The sequence below is a fragment of the Lemur catta genome, chromosome 1 (assembly GCF_020740605.2).
Source record: "Lemur catta isolate mLemCat1 chromosome 1, mLemCat1.pri, whole genome shotgun sequence".
In the NCBI taxonomy this organism is placed as follows: Eukaryota; Metazoa; Chordata; class Mammalia; order Primates; family Lemuridae; genus Lemur; species Lemur catta.
Window position 1 is genome coordinate 128,507,245 of NC_059128.1, and position 12,195 is coordinate 128,519,439.

Here is a 12,195-nt window from a genome sequence, read left to right on the forward strand (position 1 = left end):
AAAGAATCTCAATAAATAAGTTATTTTTTACATTGGATTTCACATGTGGAGAAAAATATTTACCAATGCGATTATCTCTGGCCTGAAAGATCCAAAATGCAGAGAGAATGGGTGACCCTTTCCTGCTAATAGGTTGCTAATATTTATTGGTCACAAGCTTGATGCTGTATTTTACCTTTTAGATGCATAATTTCTTTTAATGTGTGCAGAGGCAACATAGTGTAAGGTCTAAGAGCATGAATTCCAGAGCCAGATGCCTGGTCCATAGCCTGGTTTTACCGCCTAATCCTAGAATGATGCCTTCTTTATCCAGATAGGGTTTGACACTTATTTCTGGCAGTCTGCTATGAGCACTAATACTATTCAGTCACTTTAATTAATTTTAATATTCTCATTTTTAAAATGATGAGACTTTGGCTTGAGGAGTTAAGTGACTTGAACGAGGTTATAAGGCTGGTAAGTGGCAAAACCTGAGGGTAAATCATAGCATGTCTGTCTGCTTTTTCCATTACTACGTTTCTGTTTTCTAAGTTTGGGACAAAGCACTACCATTGGTCTCTGAACAGTCAAAATAAGGAGCATTAAAGCAAGTGCTACCACTGAGTGGGCCTAGAAGTGCCAATACCCCAGTGGCAACAGGCACAGCCAGGACCCACATCTTGGTTTCTAATACCATTCTCTCTTTAAAAAAACAGAAAAAGATCCAGGCCCCTTAAACAGTGGCCCTTGTTCTAGGGCTGTGGCAGGTAATATACAAGTTTAATCTGGTGTATCTTGTAATGCAGAATATAAGGGAGGGCTCGAGAAACGAACTGATGGGGTGTTTCAAAGGGACACGTGAATCGACTGAAGGAGCTCTCAGTGGTCACAGCTGGAACAACCTGAACAACAAAGTCATGCAGAAGTGAATTATAATATACAATATAAAATAAATGTCCATGAATCCACACTGATAGAAATAAGTCATTGAAAAATAAATAAATGGGGAGAAGATACAAATTCCCATATGAAGAATTTCAAAAAATTTATGTAGCTATTTCAAGGAGATGGAACATAACTCCCCACTTCTTAAGTGTGAGCTATACACAGTAGTGACTTTCTTCCAAAGAGGAGAACGTGGAAGGGGCTGTACAAGGTAAAGATTAGCATCAGCAGTGGTAAGTCACGTTGGTAGCGTATCCTTGATAGGATGTGATAAGAATGGCACTTTTGCCTCTATGGCCTTCCTCCCCCAAATCTGTAACCCCAGTCTAATCAAGAGAAAAATGTCAGACAAACACAAATTGAGAGACATTCTATGAAATATCAGACCAGTATTTCTCAAAAGCATTACGGTCATCAAGAAGAAGTAAAGTCTGGAAAACTGTCACAGTCCAGAGGAGTCTAAGTTGACATGATGACTAAATGTTATGTGGCAACCTGGATACAATCCTAGAACACGCAGAGAGAACTAAAGACATCTGACTAATGTTAATTATAATGAGCCAATAATCTTGGTCCACTATGACAAAAGAATCATCCTCATGTACGGTCTTAACAACAGGGGATACTGCATGCAGGATATGTATTGAAACTGCTTATAATATGTTTTGCTGGTTTTCTGTGAATCTAAAACTGTGTTAAAGTAAAATGTTTAAAGCCAAAATGCTGAATTGTGTAGTTGTTATGCCTTAAAGATGACTTATCCTTTATGATGTTTCTCAGAATATTCTAAAGATAATGTTCATTGCTTATCTGGGGATCAGATTTTTTTTTTCTTTTATTTTCCTCACTGAGCAGGACTCATTCTTATAGTCAATATTCTGCCACATGTTGGCAGAAGCCCTGGACGTAAGGAAGGCTTGGGGGAAGGCAGGACCCTCTGAAAATTGAGCTCATATATCTGTATGAACGAGGAAGTGCTGTAGGCAGACTTTAAAGACGCAGGTGCAGTCCCCATATGTGAAACCTCTCCAGAGTTCCATCCCACTCTTCCTTGGTAGTAAATTTTGTTCTCGCTTAGTAGAGAATCTCTGCAAATCCCTGAAAACAATATTTGCTCTTAGATATTTTGGATTAAATCCTCCTATTGTCTTTTCCCTTTGAATCGTCTCCTCTCTTTGCCCACAGAGAAACTCCCAGATTTTTCATTTTATGTTACTGAACCAGATGATCCCTCTTGAGCATTGCTGTTTCTGAGACTAAAAAAAAAAAAAAAAAAAAAAAAAAGAATCTGCTCATGCTGTGGGATTTAACAAACACTTCTACCTCTTCTCTTCCAGACCTTGTCAGCTGCACTGTTCCAGCAGCACTCAAAGCAGATCTATGACTCCAAACCCCATTCCTCCTGGATTTTAATGCTGGCCTTCAGCCAAGAACTCCTCCAGCTGTGTTGGCCTCTGATTTTTCTTAACTCTTTCTTCCTTTTTACTCTCATTTTGAGAGTCAGAAATGGAGGAAAAGGAGATTCATTCATTCTTCCCACAAATGTTGACCAGATGCCAGCCACGGTGCCAGACTCTGACGTTTTGGCCGTAAAGGAGGCAGACGAAGTCTCTGTCCACAGACAGGTCACTTCCTAATGGATGGGTGACAATCATGGAGGATATAGTATAAGATTTATTCACATGCATAATTTCATTCAGTTCTTATGATGCAGGCACTATCGTTATCCTTGTTTCCTGAGACACAGTGATCCTTACTGACTTAGTTACACGACTAGTAAGTGATGGAGAGGTACCATTTAAATCCAAGGACTCAGATTCCAGAAGATTCAGATTCCCAACCACTATAATATTGATATAATTGTTCTTTTAGGGCCGATAAATACTATCCTATTTCTTTCTCTTTATACTTTAAAAAAAATTGTATGCTACTTTTTAAAAAATATTGGTAATGTGTTCTTATTAAAATTTTAAAAAGAAAAAGCAGTTCTTTTTTAAGGAAAATGATGCAGTTGGCACTCACTAATTACTTATATAGCAGCCAACACCTCTCTGATTTCTATGGTGAAGCTGTCCTTCCTCTCCTCTCTGCCCGTGCTGTGGGCGAGGACCCAGATGATTCAGGTGAGACGAACCCACCATCAACTCTATGGATGGGCTCTGGGCAGCATAAGCCAAACAACCTGTGCCCCCCTTCTAGCTACAATGATTGGTGGGGATGAGGTTAGTGCCCCAGGCATAAGCCAATCAGTGCCTGGCATTCAAATAGCCACAGTGATTGGTTCAGGCTCAAATAGCTGTGCAACTAGAGATGGTGAGAGGTGAGGCTTTCTGTCCTCCTGGTTGCAGGAGGAAGTATATATTCCCGGTTGCTGCTGGTGGCCATCCTGGAGGAGTGGTGGAGGAGGCCTGAGAGAAGTACAGATAAATGGGGCCAGAGTTCTAAGTGGACCACACTTAACGTCTGTGTCACTTCTGGACTTTTCAGTGATGTGAGTCATAAATATTATTTGTTGTATAAGTCATTTTGAATTGGAGTTTCTTATACTTTCACCCAAAAGCATGCCGTCTGTTACAAATAATTTGGTATATTTTAGGCATATAAACCCTAAATATTTAAGTAGGTTTTTTAAAAGGAAATCTTAAAAGAAACAAACAAAATCTAAATTATCCAGAGGGCTTCAAACATACAGAAAACACTTGCAGACAAAATTGGATCTCTGACTCGTGAAAAACATAAGATGAAATAAAATACATATAGCCCAGGTGATTCCTTTGTTTCTCATATGAAGGCAATCAAGATTGGGAGTTAGTTAGTAGTTTGGGGCCAGATGTAACAGATGCTCACTTAATTGGCCCACAGTACACAGGTTTCAGATTGTAGCGTCCAATTGTCTTGGATTCTGTTGCTAAAAACATTCCTGTTTTTGCCAAACAATACTGTTTTGGAGGTTTGCCACCACGAACACAGAGAACTTGCTGTGATGAACATTTGTGCTTTTCGTGGGATCCCGAGACAGCACTAGATTATAATAATGTGAGAAGGAAGACATCAGCCTGCGTGAGCTCAATTGATTACACGTTACTCACAAGACTGAAAAGCACAGCTTCATTCGCAGCTAGTAACTAAGAGTGAAAATAACTGCAATGTGATTAGAACTTTAAAATACATGGGAAGTTGCAGTCTGTGTGTGGACATCCAAGGACATTCTTTCCATGTCCAATTTAACGTTCCATGGAGACCTTAGCCTACGCAGGACAGAGGGCCAAAACTAATCAAGAATCAGTTAAGATGTGGCAGAGAAGACTCAACTTTTACCCAGCGGGGAAGCTAGTCTGGAGAGGAGTGAGCTTTCTAATCTGAGACATCCCGTTATGTTTTTAGCTTCCCTGTTATCTTTGTTGACCCAAGGTGGCTCTATAGGAAGACACTAGAAAACGGCAGCTTTCCCCTCTGCTCTTGGAACAAAATCTTAAGAAAACACTAAGTCTTCCCAGCAGTGGTAAAAACAGAAGTGGTTAGAAGTTTTACCTTCCTTTTTTTTATTTTTTTGGCATTACTGCATCTGACATTTGGGACGTGGATAGGCGTAAATTTATTCCCTTGGGAATAAAATCACAGCTGGGTCTCTGCTCTAGTCTCTCTTAAAGTTAATGAGGATGAAACTCACATAGAGCGTGAATGTAAATAACATCACAGGTGGGCAGATCCAAGGCTCTGAATAGGTTGGGCTCCAAAAGTCAGCTTTTGTGAGTTAAATGGAACTTGGAACCCATCCTCTGATAGGAACAAATGTGATCGTCAAAAAGTCAGCCCACCTGGTTTGCTCAGAATGGTTTCAATAGCAGAACAGCACAGCACAAAGCCCAGCCATGGTGCATACAGGTGCTTCGGGGGCGGGGGCGGGGGCGGTTCAGACCTCACACTTGGGTTGCTGTCCTTGTTCCTGGCTGCGGTGGGCTTGCGCGCTCCCTGGCAGTGCTGTGGGGACTTGAGCAGGGCAGTGTGGAGGAGGTTGTTGGTGGGTGCAAATAGGCCAGGACTCAGGTATGGAAGAAACTCGGTTTGAACTGGCTATGAGAGGGGAATGAGAAAGTCCGTGGCTACTAACAGCATAAGCCATAAGGTCTCGGCTGATGACTCATCTCCTTTTTAAAAATTCTTGTCACCTTCAAGGACAACATCAAGGACGCAGACTCTGCCTAAGTTCACCTTTTTGACAAAATAAATGATGGGACATTAATTCAACTCAACTGGGCAGGGGGGGTGTCCTGTGAACACACGGCCTACCGCAGAGTTTTATGTGTCGGGATCTTTAGAACTGTGTCTATCAGAAAGGAAAGTCAAACCCGAATAGACATGAAACTGTACCTGACACAAACATCCCTACAACACAGGGCTCGCCATAGTTTTATCTTCTTCACATCAAAATGTGAGCAGAATTAAGTTTTTCTTATTTGTAAATTCTAATTCAGTTCAATTTTTATTTCAGGAAGTACACATGAATTTTTCATAAAGAACGTAAGTACACATCTCTTGTATATTTTGTATATGTGAACAAAAAACATCTATCATGAAATAAATTATATATAAAATTTTTCCTCGGAAGAGGGTCTGTAGCTTTCGTCAGCTCTTCAAAGTAAGTGTTCATAGCCCCAGACAGGGCAAGATTCACTGTTCTGCAAGAATGAGAGTATAGTTATTAATCTCAGATCCACTTATGGTTACATCATGATGGACAGTTTTTGAGAAGAACTACAGGTTTTTCAGCAACATCCAAAATGGTGAGTTTAGGGCTTATTCATTTGAAAGTACTAAATGCTTCAATTCCTGTTTTAAGATGACAAAGGCCAAATGGAAATATGATACTTGAGGAGTTTTAAATCTATGACTTTGCAATTTAAGGGGAAACGTAGTTATACGTACATTTATATTATAGGTATTATTTAAAGGTACATGCACATACAAATTATCAGAGCTGCTAATGCTTGATTATTAAATCAGTATTTCTTGCTATGACACCTGGTCCAGGTTGTCATTAATGGAAAGGTATAGTGTGTAAGCTCTTTGAGACTGGGAGCTCTACCTTCCACATTCTTTGAATTTCCCTAAAGACCCAGTCTCCTGTGAGCCATCTTTTTATATATATGTTGCAATCAATTCCACATCCAGGTAAGAGAAGCACTCACTGTTGGTCTAGCTCTATTACCCTTTGTCCTTCTATCTCTCCCTACTCAAATTTCTAGTGATTCTCTTCAGGTGTTATTCCTTTTGTCAGTATCCTCTGCTGCTACTCTAAATTCTCCCCTGAATTCTGTTATTCCCTTGTAATATTTGCTCACATGACCAGCTTTCTGTTTCTGTAAATTCATACCCCTATCTCCTGGCTGGGCAGGAAGGAACCGAGAGCATGAGCATTTGACAAGCGTCCCCTGAACACGCTCTGGGGGATGTCAGACAATATGCTGGGTGCTGAGAACAGATACAGTCTCTGCCCTCAAGGAGTTAAAATCCAGGCGGATTAAGCAGTCTGGCAAGATCTCCCGGGACCTTCTGCCCCTCAGCAAGGAGGGGAAGGGGCTTGTGTGAGTGGACAGTTGGGTGCTACCTCCTCTGCTCTCTTTGTGCCGTAGAGCATTGTATGGGCACTAAGTAAACAAGCTAGCCGTGTCCTAGTTTCATTTTACAGAAGGCAAGCAAATGTACGGAGATGATCATTGTATAAATAAATTCATTTCAAAAATTAATCTCTCTGAAAACATTCCAATTGCCCCCCCCCCACCCAAAAAAGCCCCATTTCTTTTCAACTACTATAATGATGTCTCAGTACTTTGAAGAAAATTGCTTTGGACTTTAATTAGTCCCTCCTTCAGTCAACAGATGCTTATTGAGCACAGGTGGTTATGTGCTGGGTCATGGAGACACACTAGAGAACAAGACAAAGCCTCTGTCCTCAAAATTTGCAATCTACTGTGCAGAGAGTAGGTGGAAAATCTATTCCAAATTGCCACTTGCCTCATTTCTCTTAGGTCTGGTCTAATTTCCTTCAAGTCATGTAAGTTCTGTAAATAGATAGCTAATGTGGTTCGCTCGGTGGAACCTAACTTGGAAGTCCTAACTTCAAAGCCTCCAGGGTGTGGCGGGGGCCCCCTGAGAGTGGCTCCCTCAGTATCAGGGACAATGGCCTGTCTGCCACTGCCCCTGATCTTACTGGCTATGTGAGGATCGCTTTTCAATAGAGAGACAGCCGAAACTTTAACCACACTGAATTGAGTCATGATAATAATCCTTTTGCCAAATTCTCCTACAAGAGAGACTGTCTCCCATTCATGTGCACTCCTGTGAAACTCATAAGGGTGAATGTGATCCATCGTGTTCCTAAGGTTTTTTCCAGAAACATCTCAATTTGATTTCTGAGAAAACAAATGGTAAACTTTCCCGTTCAAAAGCCTGGGGTTCAGGCTCCGAAGCAGTTAAGGGCAAATATCTCATCAGAGTGGGATTTTAACTCTGTGAGATCCTGCTCTTCCCCTCACCCTAATGTAACCTGCACTTTGCTCTGATGCATTGAGACGTGACGCATGTCCCTCTGTTCTCACTCAGGCCCCTACACTAACATACTCCAGAAACAATGATGCTATTTTTCTTTCTAGTTCTTTCCAACACTGTGACTCTCAGAAGAAATGGATACCATCCTGGCCAGGTGGATGCTCTTACAGGTTTGGGGTCCATCTGCATCCAATTATTTTAGCCACAGCCCTCTGTGGCCTGGGTGGAGGATGACACCCCATTACTGGCTACCTGTACCTGTTGGTTACTCTCTGACCAGGGTCCCCACTCGGCACCGAGACTGATTTATCTCCTGGTCCAAAGATGTCTGGGCCACCAATGTACCCTCACAGGGAATCCTTTGCCCCCCTCAAAAAAAACTTTGTGATGTTGTGGCTCTGGATAACAGATTGCTTAGGTCTAACAGCCTGGCATCTCCTTGAGGAGGTGGTCGTGGGAGATGGAGAGTGCAGGGGACAACGGGGAGAGTGTGGCCTTATGTGCTGACTGAGGGGGCCCAGCCCAGGTTCCACCCTGCCTGTGCCACAGCACCAAGGCTGCAGACCACCGGGCCTATTGAAAACATTACCTGTGATCCACGGAGACTTTTGGTGGCCTTGTATGCTGCCAACTAGTGGACATGTCTGTGCATTGATTGACAAATTTAGAGGAATCTGGACCCTTGGAACCATCTTCTTCCTATTGATTAAACTGAGCCCTCAACACTAGGAACTTAAAAATGAAAGTGTGACCTACTTATTGGAAATTGTGGGCAAAGAAGAAAATGGTAGCAACAATGGACTATCTACTCTCTGTTCTTGCATACAAGCTTCCAAGGAGGATATCATCTTGGGTGGAAGGTAGTGGCTGGCACAGGAGGTGACACTAATAAACCTCTTGCACCCTAGTTCAATGGCTGCTGGGACATCACTTTTTCCTTGCTTGCTTTATGGGGAAATCATGCCCAAGGAGTTGGGTCTCTTCACTGACATGTCCCCTGCAGCAGTCCTCCTCCTCAAAGGGTTCTCCTTCCTCATAGCATCTGCCACGCCTCCTCCTGCCCCTCTCCTCCCACTGCTTTCAGGGTGGAGCCTCATTTCCACCAGTGGCTCTTCTTGTTCTTCTAGAAACTGCTTACAAGCCATTGGCCTGGTTACTAAAATACAATCAGAAGAGTAGGGTTCAAATTCTACTGATGCAATCTCATGTAACTTAGTGACTTAAATTCTTAGGAGTATGAGATGTATCTGGAGCCGGGCATGGTGGCTCACGCTTGTAATCCCAGGACTTTGGGAGGCCAAGGTGGGAGGATCACTTGAGGCCAGGAGGAATTTGAGACCAACCTGAGCAATAGCGAGACCCCATCTCTACAAAAAATTTTAAAAATTAGGTGCGTTTGGTGGTGTGTATCTATAGTTCCAGCTACTCAGGAGGCTGAGGCAAGAGGATTCCTTGAGCCCAGGAGCTTGAGGTTGCTATGAGGTGTGATGACGCCACTGCACTCCAGCCAGGCAACAGAGCAAGACCCTGTCTCCAAAAAAAAAAAAAAAAAAAAAGTATCTGTTTAGGTCAAGCTAACAAGAACAAGGTCATCTTTAATTGATCATAATTTTTAAAGCATTGTCAATATCTAACCTTAAACATGTTCACTATGACTCTTACCTCTCTTCCAAGAGAGAGAATTCACATAATATTATTTGGGAAATAACTTGAGCACAGACTGAAATTTGTTCTCTTTTCCATTGTACCTCCTAAAGTGAAATAATCTCAAATGGAATTTGAAGTCATTGCCTGTTAGCCCTGGGGTGAAGATCTGTTGATCCTCCATTAATCCCTGCATGGACAGCTGCCACCCTGTCTGTCATGAGGGCCACCTGTATGCACAGATCTCCTAAGCATAAAACACCTCCACAGATCACCTGGCCGCAGTGTAACTGACCATGTAATATTAGAAATCAGCCCTAATACTGGAACTCATTTTTGGAAAGCATTGCTCTAGAGGGGTGATTCACATCCTTTGCTGTGTCTCAGAATCACCCACAGAGCTTTGAAAAGGTATGTGCACTGAAGTTCCACCCTGAATATTCTGATTAAGTAGAAATCGCATGAGGCAAGTGGTCTATAGTCTTAACTGCATAGCACTGATTCTGTTGTCAGACCAAACAGCAGACTATTCTAGACCTTCCAAGGCTGGCTCCATATGTTCTTTGCCCATCCCATACAGACTGTTACACATATGGGTTGTATCCATTCATGCTCAAATGATGACTGCAGAATAGCACCTCTTACTAAAAAAAGACGACCGCTCTACGTAATCACAGCAGAATTCTGTTGTGATGACTCATCACAGTTCGCTGGCCAGAACACTCGCTTTGGTATACATCACTCTCCCACCCCCACTGGTCCTCTGCCATCCTTGGCACCCCTGTACTCCTCACAGCTGGTTGGTATTAAGGAAGCTGTCACCATATACATATAAGGAGTTCAATAACTAGAGCTGGGCCCCCGGGGCAGTTGAGAGGAGATTTGTGAGTCTGGGCTTGCCTCCAGACACAACGCGCATTGTGCCCACGCTGGCTGCTGGAAGACCACAACCTCTGACTCTCTGAGGAAACAGCAGATGCTATCTGCAAGGTCTTCACACCCCAAGCATTCTATGAATGCTCATCCAAGACTCAAGACTCTTCTCCACGTTGAGCCTCTGTGTGTGTGTTGGAAGAGGTTCTTGGAACCCAATGGCATTAAAGTCAGCCACTGGGAGGTGTCTGGCTCTGAGAGGTAGGGGAGGGAAGCCTTCTCCCATCTTAGACATGAACATTGAGGGTTTTGCTGGATGAAGCTGGGAATCACCATCCCTCTCTTCCTGGGGGAAGGGGGTGGCTAAATCCAGTGGGCCCCTTTTAAGACGCATCCCAGTAAAACCCAAGGTGCAGTTCTCTTTGATAAAAGCTACTGCAGCTATTTTGTTTGACTCATGGAATGTTCCCAGACTCTGCCCACCCCCTAGTACAAACCTTTTCACTGGCCCTGGCTTCTTCGCATCTGTATTTTCTCTCCATGTCTTCCTTCCCTTACCTCTAGTTCTGGTCTCCTTGGATTGCATTACTGACCAGCTGGTCTCCTGGATTCTGATTTAAATTCTTCTCCAAGATGCCACTTCTTGGGTGTCTAGTGGTCAAGTGCTTTTTTTTTCTTTTCTAACATCCTTTCTCAGACCCAGCACCCAAACTCCTATTTTTTGAGCTGAGGCAGGGGTGAGCCCCACAACATTCAGCAGGATTTAGTAAGAAAAATGGATCCCACTTCCCAAATGTAGGGAGGACATTGCAGAAGGAGATTCCTACTCCCGGTGGGATTTCTCTCTTTGATTCCCCCAATCTGTGACCATTAGTCTTGAACTATTTCTCAATTGCTGCATTGTTATTTGTAACTTTTTATCTTGTTTCTTTCCTCTTACTAGATTGCTAGCTCTTTGAGGGCAATAATGTGCTGTACATCCTTTGTTTCCTGGTGGTATCGATGTAGTCTTTTATTTGGAATAGGGGCCAAATAAACATCAATACATATGAACACTAAGAAATATGCAAATATATATCACTGGTGCTCACTCTATATACAAAGATAGAAATAAATGTGATACGCTCAGTGAAATTTCTGTGATTTTATTTTATCAGAGACAGGGTCTCACTCTGTTGCCCAGGCTGGAGTGCAGTGGCGTCATCATAGCTCACTGCAACCCCAAGCTCTAGGGCTCAAGCCATCCTCCCACCTCAGCCTCCCCAGTAGCTGGGGCTACGAGACTACAGGCATGCGCCACCATGCCCAGCTAATTTTTTTAATTTTTGTAGACATAGGGTCTTGCTATGTTGCTCAGGCTGGTCTCGACCTCCTGACCTGAGGTGATCCTCCTGTCTCGGCCTCCCCAAGCACTGGGATTATAGGTGTGAGCCATGGCACTTGGCCTGTGATTTTAGATAAAATGTATTGGTTGAGTAATCGGAGGCTTCTAGAAGGAGTCAGTGCCAGATAGCAAGAGCCTACCCAGCCCTCACAGGAGGGGGCAGGGGTCTGACAAATGCAACAAAAAGATTTATTGAGAATAGCTGAACTCATACTTCAAAATGAGAACAATATGCAGTTTACTATAGATTTTTTCAGATCCATCCCTCAAAACTATCAGGAACACATGCTGGATTGTAATAACTGTCTTCAGTTCTTCCTCCTTCATGAAACGTCTATGGTGTTAACCAGAGTGGGCTTGAGACTCTTGTCTGGAATCTTCTTTTCCAGGCCCCGGGCTTTGTTCTGCACCAGCTGTGCTGTGATGTTTTCTTTTTCCTTCAAAGTCCGTATAACTGGGCATAGTAAGCAACTGGTCTTTGCTTATATAATAGCTCTCAGTACAGCCTTTAAGTAATGAATCTGTCCCTGTTGGTTTTTAGGGAAAGGTTTTGCTTCTCCCAAGGTGTTCTGCAAAATGCTGGCTAGATTCTTTTCAAATTGATGTTGTACCTCTCTTTTTCCCTGTACCTAGATTAAACTGTGCTTGGGTTCTCTTGGCAGGCTTTGCTCTCTGTAGGCAATGAGGAGCTCTCTGTCCAATGAACTTTCTCTGTATACTTTTAAACAGCTTTGGTGGGCACAGTGGCGTCCTGCGTGCAGTCCGAGTTGATGATGGATTTTCCTCTGTGCTCCCCTGACACACCTGATGGCCCAGCATGA